The sequence below is a fragment of the Tachypleus tridentatus genome, chromosome 11 (genome assembly GCF_004210375.1).
Source record: "Tachypleus tridentatus isolate NWPU-2018 chromosome 11, ASM421037v1, whole genome shotgun sequence".
Classification (NCBI taxonomy): domain Eukaryota; kingdom Metazoa; phylum Arthropoda; class Merostomata; order Xiphosura; family Limulidae; genus Tachypleus; species Tachypleus tridentatus.
The window spans coordinates 26579858-26594204 of NC_134835.1; the positions used below are offsets into that span (position 1 = coordinate 26579858).

Consider the following 14347-nt stretch of genomic DNA (forward strand, 5'->3'; position numbering starts at 1 on the left):
CATTGAAATAGGGTTATTTTTTACAACTAATTAAAGGCTATTGAAGCAACCCATTTTCCAAGGAGAAAGACCACGTCACGGTTTTTTTTTATAACAGCAATAAAAGGAGACTGTCGGGTGTTAATGTTTCTCCTCCATTTTATGTCTTCCTTTGAAGGGTAAAGGAGACAAACGAAGTTTTGGATTTTTGTTGAGAATAGATTTGGTCATTTTACTCGGTCTTACATATACTTCAAATCTATTGGATGATACAAAGTACTAGATTGTCATTTACCACAACTGGTTATGTGCAATTTGCGAATGACCAGGCACCCATTTTAAGTACTTTTTACTACCATGCTTATCCCATTGAAAAAGGCCGATCATGATTCGTAGCTAACGGACGAGGGTATGATAATGGAGGTTCATGTAAACTTTTATGGCTTTCTGAGGCCTGAAGACAGCCACTCACAGGAAGCCGTAGACTTGATAGGCCAGTATTCACATTTCTAGACGCCTTTCCTTGCCATTTCGTCTTAAGTTTAGAGACCAGAGTGACTAAGCCTCTCATCTGTGTCTTAATTCTACCAGTGTGTTGTGTTTAGTATACGAATGGTCTTATAAGACGATTATTCGTCTGTCTAGTGTAGGTAATAACATTCTTCTAAATAAAACAAAAGATGGTTATACTTAATCATAATAATACTTGTTACATCCTGATAGTGTGACAAACAAATTACCTGATAATAACATTTTGTGGGTCGTTAGAAAAAAATCTTCAAACAAGAAATATGTTAATGTGTCATTTTAGGCACAAGGCTCATATAACTGTTCGCGTCTGTTGACGGAATTTCTTGCGTAATTTTTATCAAATTTTAACTCTAGCTCGACTTTAGCAAATAAATATAAATACAGACACTCTATTATACGTATTTTAGAAACACGAGGCTCGCCTCACCATTTAAAGGTTTTTCCCGCCAAGATATGGTGTAACTAAACAAAATCGTGTATTATTTATTATCAGGTTTCGATATAAAATGGAAATAATAATGGTCGTTTGTAGGTTGCTTTAGTTACAGAAACTAATTTGTTTTGTTTTTTTAATCTCCAACCCATAAAACTCAGCTTTCAAATAGCGCTTGATCTGAGGCTATGTTTTTATGGTAATTCTAGCTGTTATTGCTATTAGTGTTTAAAGTGAATTAAATGTAAGTTCGGGTTTACACTAGCTATTTTGCTACGGTGTATAGTTTTTAAATATATGTACTTTATCATCATATCAACAATAAAAGTTTCAACACAACCAATTTATGTTATATATTTCTTATACAATGACACGAGACTGTTAACTAATGTTCTGCATCCGCCATTTATGTTTTGCAGTGGTATCTCTGAATCAATGAAACGTTTCGACTTTTATTGACAAGCGTCAGAGAAAAATATAATTTCCCCATTTAATATTTTATGATAATAAAGTACACTTACTGCTGACTTTCAACGTTACAATTCGGGGCTCAATTCCCTGTGATGAGCAGAGCACAAATAACTCATTGTGAGCAGTAAAACCTCTCAAAATAATCCCCGAAAAACGTAAGTGTTTAGGATAAATGGATGTAGTGTAATAAAAACATAAGGCATTATTTTTATTGGTTTATATTATTTCTTATCTTATAACTACGAATAGTCTGCAAAAACATTTTTTTCCTGGATATTATTATATTAAAAACAATAAAGTAAAAATATTCACAAGTAACATTAAACCAAAGTAAGTTCTGTATTCTAACTGGCAATAGATATCTTACTTAAAAACTTTGAAGTTTAGTTGTAACATAGTTTTAAGAAACCTATGTAAGTTTCAAAGTTTATTAGTGCTAAAAACTGAATTGTTAAAAGTTTTGATTTGTTTTAAATTTCGCGCAAAACTACACGAGGGATACCTGCGCTAGCCGTTCCTAATTTAGCAATGTAAGACTAGATGGAAGGCAGCTAGTCATCACCACCCACCACCAACTCTTGTTTTGAATTAAGCCCAAAGCTATACGATGGGCTATCTGTGCTCTTACCACCACGGGTATCGAAACCCGAATTTTAGCGTTGTAAGTCTGCAGACATACCGCTGAGCCACTGGGGGCACCACCAACTCTTGGGTTACTCTTTTATCAACAAATAATGGGATTGACCGCCACATTATAACACCCCCACGCCTGAAAAGGCAAGCATGTTGATGTGATGGGTATTCAAACCAACGACCTTCAAATTACGAGTCGAATGCCAATGTTTTAATCATCTGGCCATGCAGGGCATTTTGAAAAAGAATGATAAATATTATAAAAAACATTCTATTAGATTATAATATCTCTGATAGCAAATAAATACGTTAACTTGATTGAAAATAATGTTACTATATATTCCTTTACTGCAATCTAATATTAAAATATAAATATTGTCATTCAGTTATTCTATTTAAGGAGAAGAATACAAAGAATACAAGGTAGTTCTCACCTTGTCTCATCTTCATCGGTAAATACGCATTATTTTCAAATGATTTTAGTTCTGTGAAATCTAATTTAGTTAGTAAGATCTAAAATACTCTAAGTGTTTAATTTTTGTCTTTCTAAACTAATGTTACTAGAGAAAGAGATTCCACAAAATATTTGTCTATTTTCTTACTTCAAAAGTTATCTAACATACGTTTTATAAGCAGACATGGATAACTCCAGGTTTTTAATTTTCTCTGCTTTAAAACTATTATAGCGAACGTTTAGATGAAAATAGATTACCCTAAATGTTTAATTGTTTTTGCTTCGAAATAAATTTTTCAAAAGCAACATGTTTCTTTGTTTTTAAATTTCACGCAAAGCTACTCGAGGGCTATCTGAGCAAGCCGTCCCTAATTTAGCAGTGTAAGACTAGAGGGAAGGCAGCTAGTCATCACCACCCACTTCCAAATCTTGGGCTACTCTTTTACCAACGAATGGTACAATCAAGCGTCACATTATAACGCTCGGCTGAAAAGATGAGCATGTTTGGCAAGGAATTCGAACCCGTGATCTACAGGTCATTTGAGTGCCTTATCCACCAGGCCACGCCTGGCCACCAAACATGGATCACTGTTAATATTTCATTGTTTTCTCTTTAAAAAATTGTTTCAAACTAGCGGTCTCTCACTGGCACTGCGGTAAGTCTACAAGTTTGCAACATTAAAATCAGGGATTCGATTTCCCTCGGTTTACTCAGCAGATAGCCTGATGTGGCTTTGCTATAAGAAAACACACACACTGACTAGTGATCAAGTCAATATCCTTTATTTGTTACGTTATGTAAAGCTGTTTTTTTAACAATATTTATGTCTTACTTTAATTATTTCATTCAAAACTTATTAGTGTTTTTTTTTACAGAATCATCTGGGTTACTCCTAAATATTAGTATTTTTAAAATAATATCAAAGTTTTATTCTCATTAACAATTACTTAGTTTAATTGTCAATTATTTTATCCTTCGTGTGGTCTTTTACTTTTACCAAATAATCACGCATTGAAATAAACATATTACTTAATATATGTATATATATATATATACAGTTTACGTTATATTAGAACTTAATCAAATGGGTAATAATTTTGTATTAATTATTACTATCATTGTGGTATAATATATACTTGTTACGTATTAAACTTCGATTTTATAATTTATACTTTTCTAAAATTATATTTAAACGTATAGGTATTTAATCTTCATAAATTTTTATCTGTAACACAGACATGTGGTATTTATTTTTTTTATTTATCTGTGTCTGAGCACAAAACTACTGAACAGGTTATCTGTGCTGTGCCCACCAAATGTATCGAAACTGAGTTTTGAATGTTATAAGCCTTAAGTTTTATAAAATTTAACATTTACATTTCATAGAAGCTATTTAAATATTTTGTTTTTGGGACATGAGCAAATACACAGAAAAATACACCAAGTTTCACCAGAGGTTTGATATGAGAAACCACACGTGAGGGTGTGAATTACCCAGAAAAGATATATTTTAAAAATCTACTATTTTTATTAAGAGACTGCTTATTATAAACTCTTTGATAACTGGTTTAAGCAATGTCTTTCAATTAACCTTAAAGCTGTTTCTTTCCTTTGACAGCTAACTGAAGCTACGTGTTTAAATTAACATTAAAACTGTTTCTTTCCTTAGCCAACTAACTGAAGCTATGTGTTTAAATTAACATTAAAACTGTTTCTTTCCTTTGGCAACTTACTGAAGCTCTGTGTTTAAATTAACATTAAAACTGTTTCTTTCCTTAGCCAACTAACTGAAGCTATATGTTTGAATTAACATTAAAACTGTTTCTTTCCTTTGACAACTAACTGAAGCTATGTGTTTAAATTAACATTAAAACTGTTTCCTTCCTTTGGCAACTTACTGAAGCTCTGTGTTTAAATTAACATTAAAACTGTTTCTTTCCTTAGCCAACTGACTAAAGCTATGTGTTTAAATTAACATTAAAACTGTTTCTTTCCTTTGACAACTAACTGAAGCTATGTGTTTAAATTAACATTAAAACTGTTTATTTCCTTTGACAACTAACTGAAGCTTTGTGTTTAAATTAACATCAAAACTGTTTCTTTCCTTTGACAACTAACTGAAGCTATGTGTTTAAATTAACATTAAACCTGTTTCTTTCCTTTGACAACTAACTGAAGCTATGTGTTTAAATTAACATTAAACCTGTTTCTTTCCTTTGACAACTAACTGAAGCTATGTGTTTAAATTAACATTAAAACTGTTTCTTTCCTTTGACAGCTAACTGAAGCTATGTGTTTAAATTAACATTAACACTGTTTTTTCCTTTGACAACTATCTGAAGTTATGTGTTTAAATTAACATTAAAACTGTTTCTTTCCTTAGCCAACTAACTGAAGCTATGTGTTTAAATTAACATTAAAACTGTTTCTTTCCTTTGGCAACTTACTGAAACTCTGTGTTTAAATTAACATTAAAACTGTTTCTTTCCTTAGCCAACTAACTGAAGCTATATGTTTGAATTAACATTAAAACTGTTTCTTTCCTTTGGCAACTTACTGAAGCTCTGTGTTTAAATTAACATTAAAACTGTTTCTTTCCTTAGCCAACTAACTAAAGCTATGTGTTTAAATTAACATTAAAACTGTTTCTTTCCTTTGACAACTAACTGAAGCTATGTGTTTAAATTAACATTAAAACTGTTTATTTCCTTTGACAACTAACTGAAGCTTTGTGTTTAAATTAACATCAAAACTGTTTCTTTCCTTTGACAACTATCTGAAGTTATGTGTTTAAATTAACATCAAAACTGTTTCTTTCCTTTGATAACTAACTGAAGCTATGTGTTTAAATTAACATCAAAACTGTTTCTTTCCTTTGATAACTAACTGAAGCTATGTGTTTAAATTAACATTAAAAGTGTTTCTTTCCTTTGACAGCTAACTGAAGCTATGTGTTTAAATTAACATTAAAACTGTTTCTTTCCTTTGACAGCTAACTGAAGCTATGTGTTTAAATTAACATTAACACTGTTTTTTCCTTTGACAACTATCTGAAGTTATGTGTTTAAATTAACATCAAAACTGTTTCTTTCCTTTGATAGCTAACTGAAGCTATGTGTTTAAATTAACATTAAAACTGTTTCTTTCCTTTGACAACTAACTGAAGCTACGTGTTTAAATTAACATCAAAACTGTTTCTTTCCTTTGACAACTATCTGAAGTTATGTGTTTAAATTAACATCAAAACTGTTTCTTTCCTTTGACAACTAACTGAAGCTATGTGTTTAAATTAACATTAAAACTGTTTCTTTCCTTTGGCAACTTACTGAAGCTCTGTGTTTAAATTAACATCAAAACTGTTTCTTTCCTTTGATGACTAACTGAAGCTATGTGTTTAAATTAACATCAAAACTGTTTCTTTCCTTTGGCAACTTACTGAAGCTCTGTGTTTAAATTAACATTAAAACTGTTTCTTTCCTTTGACAACTAACTGAAGCTATGTGTTTAAATTAACATCAAAACTGTTTCTTTCCTTTGACAACTAACTGAAGTTATGTGTTTAAATTAACATTAAAACTGTTTCTTTCCTTTGACAACTTACCGAAGCTATGTGTTTAAATTAACATTAAAACTGTTTCTTTCCTTTGACAACTTACCGAAGCTACGTGTTTAAATTAACATCAAAACTGTTTCTTTCCTTTGATAACTAACTGAAGCTATGTGTTTAAATTAACATTAAAACTGTTTCTTTCCTTAGCCAACGTTATTTATGTTTTTTAAAGAAATATTTAATCGTTTCTTTCCCTCTCTCTCTTTTTTTTTTGAATTTCAGATATTAAACGTAATTTAGTACCAATATGCAATACATTTTCTAAAGGTTATCGTTTTTTAAGTCCTACATTTATTTTAAATATAATATATTGTTAAGTCATATATATATTTTTTGCTTACGTTTTGTATCTTTGAAGACATCTGGCAGTTTTTTGTAAATGTGTTTATTGCTGAAATTCTTCTTTTGTGAATATTTTGTGAATAAATATTCACGTAATATTTTCAATTTCTTTTAGGTTTCTAACTTCATTTTTGTACGGGTTACTGAAGACACTTTCACCTAATATATCCTAAGAGATGAATATATCGAGTACCACATCTTGAGTCTATACATCAAATTTTTAAGAGCTTTTCTTCAGCTATTGTCTCGTGCAGAATGTCTAAAAGTTGGATGAAATACTTCTGGGCAACACGTAATAAACAACAAGTATGTTTGTGACCGCAACTTTCGTCTTACAGTGAACGTAAATTAAATTACGTTTATGTATTTTGTGTGCACATTTGATAAAATTGTGTTTGTACATTTGGTTACATTCGTATTAATGAAAACCAACCGGATACTAGTTTCGAAATTTCCATGCGTCAGAAGTTATGAGTGTATAAGTTTGATATCGTTCCGTTATTGTGGATTTAAACTTTAGATTAACAGAATCATTTATTTACTTTCTACTAAATGTTCATGTTTTCAATAGCCTATGCATAAAAGCAAATAACACGTTCTCTAATTTGATGTTATGCTCAGTACGTTATTTCTAAACAGATATGATTTGTTACGTATATGAATTACTTGTTGATTTTGTGGCACTTGTTTTTATTTACGTCTTCGAGGATGTTTTGTTAACAAATATTTATTTTCTAAGTTAAAATAGTTCTCACTACCAAATGTATTAAAATTAAGCCTTATGGTAATGTTATACTCAGTACGTTTTTTCTAAACAGATATGATTTGTTACGTATATGAATTACTTGTTGATTTTGTGGCACTTGTTTTTATTTACGTCTTCGAGGATGTTTTGTTAACAAATATTTATTTTCTAAGTTAAAATAGTTCTCACTATCAAATGTATTAAAATTAGGCCTAATGGTAATGTTATACTCAGTACGTTATTTCTAAACAGATATTATTTGTTACGTATATGAATTACTTGTTGATTTTGTGGCACTTGTTTTTATTTACGTCTTCGAGGATGTTTTGTTAACAAATATTTATTTTCTAAGTTAAAATAGTTCTCACTACCAAATGTATTAAAATTAGGCCTAATGGTAATGTTATACTCAGTACGTTATTTCTAAACAGATATGATTTGTTACGTATATGAATTACTTGTTGATTTTGTGGCACTTGTTTTTATTTACGTCTTCGAGGGTGTTTTGTTAACAAATATTTATTTTCTAAGTTAAAATAGTTCTCACCAGCAAATGTATTAAAATTAGGCCTAATGTTAATGGGACTAAAACAGCGATAAAGAAAAGTCGACTTTTTTGCAAACAAGAATCGTTTGAAATTGAGCACCAAGCTACACAATGGGCTGTCTCTGTTCTGCTAACCATGGATACCGAAACCAGCTTTCTGGCGTTGTAAGTCCGCATAAATACCGCTGTGCCACTAAGAGGTTTCTTTCAAGAAATAGAAATAATATTCCGAAAACATGTAGTCTCAAATGTACACAGAACCCTGGAATAAAAACAGATCGTTGTTTGACGTGATAATAACCTTAGTTGTTAGTATAACAATCGTAAGTTTCTTTCTGAAAATGTTCCTTAAGAAAAGACGTGTGGTCCGGAAAACATGCAAAGTGAGTGCTTATACTATGATATAAAACAGTGTTTATTCTATGATGTGTGAACTCAAGTAAGCAAGTAGCGATATTAGAGAATATTTAGAATCTATTAGTAAATTACGAATGTTGTCATGAGGTTTATTATGCACTACTTAATAATGTTAATCGACGTAAGTTAACGAACGCCTTCTCTCGAGGAAACCTAACTCATTTATATGTAAGTAAAGATGTTACGAACATCATAGACTTTCTTCTTTAAATGAAATAAAGAAAACTTTATATTTCTATTTTCTATTTTCTTTTACCTTTCTATTCACAATTCACCTGTAATTTTAAGGCAGATTGTTCGATTTGGAATTAATTTATTTGTGTCTTGTTTATTGGGAGTTTTGTTTGTTTATTTTAGCGTATGATTACACAATAGTAAGCTACCTGCGATCTGTCTGCCACAGGGAATCGAACTCTAGTTTTTAGCATTTTAAGCGTATAAACCTACTGATGGCCCAGTATGGCCGTTTATGAGTCCAGTTTACGCTGCTTTACGGTCTCTAACAAACAGCCTGGAAATAATGTATACGAAACGTTAAAAATATGTAAATATTCTTGATAGAAATGCCTGATATTATTCTTAATGTTTCTCCGACACTTTCCACTGTTGTTTAATACATTTTCAGGAAAGCATACGGCTGTACCTCCAAATAATATGTTTAATCTTAATTATTGTCTGGCATGACCAGGTGGTTAGGACGCTAGGGGTTTTTATTACGTTACATTAATCCCACTATTTGTTGGTAAAAGTGTAGCCCTAGAGTTGGCGGTATGTGGTGATAACTAGTTGTCTACCCTTTAACCTTACTTTACTAAATTAAGGACGGCTATTGCAGATAGCTCTGGTATACCTTTGCGCGAAATTAAGAAGCAAACAAGTTATAGTTAACGAAAATTAAGGATGACACCGTTTAGTTTTGCAAAAAAATTATAAAAATAAACATGTGATAAAAGAATAAAACTTTGGATTTATCGTCAATTTCTCACCATCTACGATATTAACTTATTAGGATGTTAAAGACACCTCCATAGCCTGAATTTTTAACCACGTAAACTCAAAGTTCATGACAGGTACAAACAATCTTACAGACCAACCAGCATAATGTTACACTCACTCGTTGTTTAATTTTACGCTGTGTTTCTATGTTCAGCTTTCCGTTTAACACTGGTTGGGTAGAATATTATCCTAATTATATGCTACATTAATAAGAATTAGAAACCAACTTTCATGTGCTTCGAGGACTTTTGGTTTTCGTTATGTTTTGCTATTAAACACAGAGCTACACAACGGGCTATCTGTGATGCAAGTATTTAACCCCGGTTTCTAGTATTACAAGCCTTCACATTTACCGCTGAGCCACTAAGTGGTAAAGATATAACTGTAAATTAAGATACGATGTTTCATCCACCAGTGTATATACAAATCACTTATGTACAATATTAGTTAATTTTAGTGGCGTTAAGATGTTTCATCCACCAGTGTATATACAAATCACTTATGTACAATATTAGTTAATGTTAGTGGCGTTAAGATGTTTCATCCACCAGTGTATATACAAATCACTTATGTACAATATTAGTTAATGTTAGTGGCGTTAAGATGTTTCATCCACCAGTGTATATACAAATCACTTATGTACAATATTAGTTAATGTTAGTGGCGTTAAGATGTTTCATCCACCAGTGTATATACAAATCACTTATGTACAATATTAGTTAATGTTAGTGGCGTTAAGATGTTTCATCCACCAGTGTATAAACAAATCACTTATGTACAATATTAGTTAATGTTAGTGGCGTTAAGATGTTTCATCCACCAGTGTATATACAAATCACTTACGTACAATATTAGTTAATGTTAGTGGCGTTAAGATGTTTCATCCACCAGTGTATATACAAATCACTTATGTACAATATTAGTTAATTTTAGTGGCGTGGCATATTTCTATGATATCTTACGGAGTCAATCCTTAGTGTTCAGCGGCAAGTCTGGAGGTTTATATTGCTAAAATTCATGTTCTATCCCTGCTGTGGGCACAGCGCAAACTCTACCTATACAACTCTGTACTTTTAAACAAGTAATCATTTCTCTGAATAATTTGATAGATGTTTCTCAATGAGAAATTATTGAATCTAATGACGTCAGTGTGGTAACAGGTTCTCGCTTTTTGTAAGCCCTTTATTGCAAAAATCATTTATTTTACAAGTATGTGGAAGTAGAGATGAGTTTGTTAATGTGGAAGTAGAGATGAGTTTGTCAATGTGGAAGTAGAGATGAGTTTGTTAATGTGGAAGTAGAGATGAGTTTGTTAATGTGGAAGTAGAGATGAGTTTGTCAATGTGGATCATCGTTCGGTAATTAAGACCCTCAGTGTCTACATACTTAAATTAAGATGAGTATAACTGCAATAACAGTGAAGACAAAATACGAAAATTTATAGAACAGCTAACACTAAAGAATGAGTGCAAACTTAATATATAGTAACTAAGCGGCTACTTCGCGAAATGCCTTTGGTAACTGAAGCTACTTGCAATCGTTATTCTCTCTACTGGAACTATTCTGGTATTTTATTAACGTGTTATATTGTGATGTAGTTTAATAAACTAACTACTGCACGGTTAAAAATACAAACACTGAAGTTTACTTGAAGTTGTGCTTAAAAGAATGTTATCAAACGTGGTTAGGCTTATAACTCAAAATTTTCATCAAACGTGTTAGGCTTATAACTCAAAATTTTCATCAAACGTGTTAGGCTTATAACTCAAAATTTTCATCAAACGTGTTAGGCCTATAATTTAGAAGCATGATCGATGTGTCATATTACATTATTTCTTTTAAAACATCTCTGTGGGAAGCAAATAAGAAACAAAGAAAGTTTAGTTTGTTCCCAACTTATAGAACAACTCAACATTAGAAAATCAAATGTTCTATGCCACTTTCTCTAAACGTTTAATGTGTGAATTTTTGTTTAGAAAATACACTGTATTGTAAAGGATAAAACAGTCTAAAATTCCTGATAAAAACTATTAAGTAACTTAAGCACTTATTGTTCTTATGGAGGGTTGACGATGGAAACAGAGAATTATAAAATACTTGTTTGGTTCATCAGTTTTTAATTCGTCAATAATTCTAACAGCTGCCAACAAATAGAACGGTTCAATGATGCAAAACCCTAGGTGATGTAGAGTCAATATGGAAGACAATAATATAAAACATCAGGTGATATAAAGTCAATATGGAAGACAATAATATAAAACATCAGGTGATATAGAGTCAATATGGAAGACATTAATATAAAACATCAGGTAATATAGAGTCAATATGGAAGACAATAATATTAAACATCGAGTGATATAGAGTCAATATGGAAGACAATAATGTAAAACAGAAGGTGATAGAGAGTCAGTATGGAAGACAATAATATAAAACATAAGGTGATATAGAGTCAGTATGGAAGACAATAATATAAAACATCAGGTGATATAGAGTCAATATGGAAGACAATAATATAAAACAGAAGGTGATACAGACTCAGTATGGAACCAAAACGTTTCTAAATAACAGAAAAGAACTTGAATGGTCCTTCAACTTAAATTGTTCTTCAAAATGCCAAGAAATTAAACTTTATTTTATAATAAACATGTTATTATTTTGTTTATAGGGGCACAGTTTTGCATGCAAGCCATTAGTTTCAGAAATCTTCGTGAGGCTACTATGCAATAGTGTATAGTCGACCTTATTATTTCATTTAATTAAATGAACTTGATACTTGTTATAGGATTGCTTTTAGGCTTGATATGTTACACACTGAATATTTAATTTTCTTCTAGCAATTGACGTAATCATAGGCTTAATATGTTACACACTGAATCTTTAGCGCACTTCTTCTAACAACTGACCCAATCATAGGTTTAATGTGTTACACACTGAATCTTTAGCGCACTTCTTCTAACAAGTGACCCAATCATAGGCTTGATATGTTACACACTGAATCTTTAATTTTCTTCTAGCAATTGACGTAATCATAGGCTTAATATGTTACACACTGAATCTTTAGCGCACTTCTTCTAACAACTGACCCAATCATAGGTTTAATGTGTTACACACTGAATCTTTAGCGCACTTCTTCTAACAAGTGACCCAATCATAGGTTTAATATGTTACACACTGAATCTTTAGCGCACTTCTTCTAACAACTGACCCAATCATAGGTTTAATGTGTTACACTGAATCTTTAGCGCACTTCTTCTAACAACTGACCCAATCATAGGTTTAATATGTTACACACTGAATCTTTAGCGCACTTCTTCTAACAACTGACCCAATCATAGGTTTAATGTGTTACACACTGAATCTTTACCCCACTTCTTCTAACAACTGTCGCAATTATAAGCTTCAATTACTGCTTCTATAGAGTTTGTAAGTTTCACCAAATCATGGTTTTATTTTTGTTAATTACCTGTACTTGAAAATGGGAAGTTCACAGGAAGATATCTTATAACTGTTTATAGAACAACGATAGCTGTTCTTCTTTGGTATCTAACCACCTTTCACTTTGTATATATGTATAGAAACACAAATAACATAAACATAGTAAACACCGATTCATCTTTTAGAGACAGGTTTAAAGATAGAAACGAAATATGTCTAAATCATTTGAAGATTAGGACATCCCTTAACTACAATTCAAATACTACTGGTAAGGTTTCGTCACAAAGTGTTGTGTATATAAAACACATTTTAATCATAAGGTAAAAGTTTTATCCTACGTTTCAACTTGATATCTTCTGACTAGATGTGCTAAATTATGTATTTTAAAGTTTCACTTCTTAGCGGTGTGTAAGTATTTAAAACATATATAATTAGTACGTTTAAAGTGGCACGTGTTACATAAGGAAAAAGAAATACTCATACGTCATTGGCTGCATTAAAGACAGACTGTAATTAAGATGGATGTATATTAGATTTCACTACTTTGTCGACGCTAATTATAAATATGTATTTATTATCTGCACGTGCACTAAGATAGAAGAAATGTTTTTTTAGCAACGAATGGAGAAACTAATAATAAATTCTACTTGACTCGAAGCATGCAAAATGTCTTTAATAACGACTAAGGATTACACATGGTATAATTAAAGAGGTTTCAGTTTTGTTTTGTACTGGCTTATGTACTTCTAGACAGTTCACCATACAGGGATGGTTCATTAATATATTCAGTTATTTTTAATTCGAATCTGTACATGTGTTGACTGCTTTAAGTTAGAAGCTGTGATAATTTACTAATTAATAAGTAGTAATTTCATTAACACAAAAAAAACTCTTGTCTTCATCTCACACATTTTTCTAAATATAGAGCAGCGAAATGTACTTTGTTAGGTTTTACGGTGTAAATAAACATCCTTTACTGAAACTTAAGTGTTAACTCTCCAACTGTTTAGACGTAGTCTAAAGTTGTGTTCAGTGTATAGGCTCTTATAAGAGAGAAATACGACATTATTTTCTAATTCTAATGTAATTGCAATGTTTCTATTCTATTCTGTAGTTAAATCCATTGTTTGTTCAAGTGCAAAGTTCTAGAAATGTCGTTTACAGTTCCCTGTATACCAGGTTACACACTAGCTTAAATTTTGCTATCTTTTAGAAACGTGCCATACGATAAAAATGGAACGTGAATGATATACGTATATAAAACATTAACGTTTATATATGTTAGATATACAGTTAAGATGTTGTTTGTCTTTCCAACTAAAATAACCTATGTATTTAACACTTACCTTCAAGAAATGGCTTTTGAATCGGGAGAACAAAGAACCATAATGGCGTCATTGATGGAAACAGGATGCTGGCGGCCATTTTGATGGACAACGACTAAACTGATGACATCGGTGAAAAAAGTGACTTGCACTAAGCAACAAGAAATGTAATTAACCTACATGTATTTTAACCTGTCATTAACTTCTTGAAATACATTGCACGTGACCAGGTTTACACTTGCAGTATACGTCACTTCTTATAGTCAAGAGTCGTTAATCTGAACTATTTAATTGATGTTTAATCTTGAAACTGTCAAATGTGCGTGTTTATAAGTATTTAAAAAACATCCTACCTCACGAGGTTTAGGACTATACGTATGCAAGCGTTTTGCATGACATTCAGATGTACTTCTGTGTTTCGTCACGGA

The 14347-nt window shown here is 31.4% G+C and overlaps 2 long non-coding RNA genes across 2 annotated transcripts in view; one reads left to right on the top strand and one right to left on the bottom strand.

Moving 5' to 3' along the window:
* LOC143231794 (uncharacterized) overlaps positions 1-14080 on the bottom strand; it is a 60094-nt gene extending 46014 nt beyond the window's left edge. Inside the window, exon 1 of the long non-coding RNA XR_013017188.1 lies at positions 13941-14080. This is a non-coding gene — a long non-coding RNA (uncharacterized LOC143231794). The remainder of the gene's footprint in view (positions 1-13940) is intronic.
* LOC143231793 (uncharacterized) overlaps positions 1-14084 on the top strand; it is a 56735-nt gene extending 42651 nt beyond the window's left edge. Inside the window, exons 2-3 of the long non-coding RNA XR_013017187.1 lie at positions 6570-6760; positions 13948-14084. This is a non-coding gene — a long non-coding RNA (uncharacterized LOC143231793). The remainder of the gene's footprint in view (positions 1-6569; positions 6761-13947) is intronic.
* Positions 14085-14347: the final 263 nt, after the last annotated feature.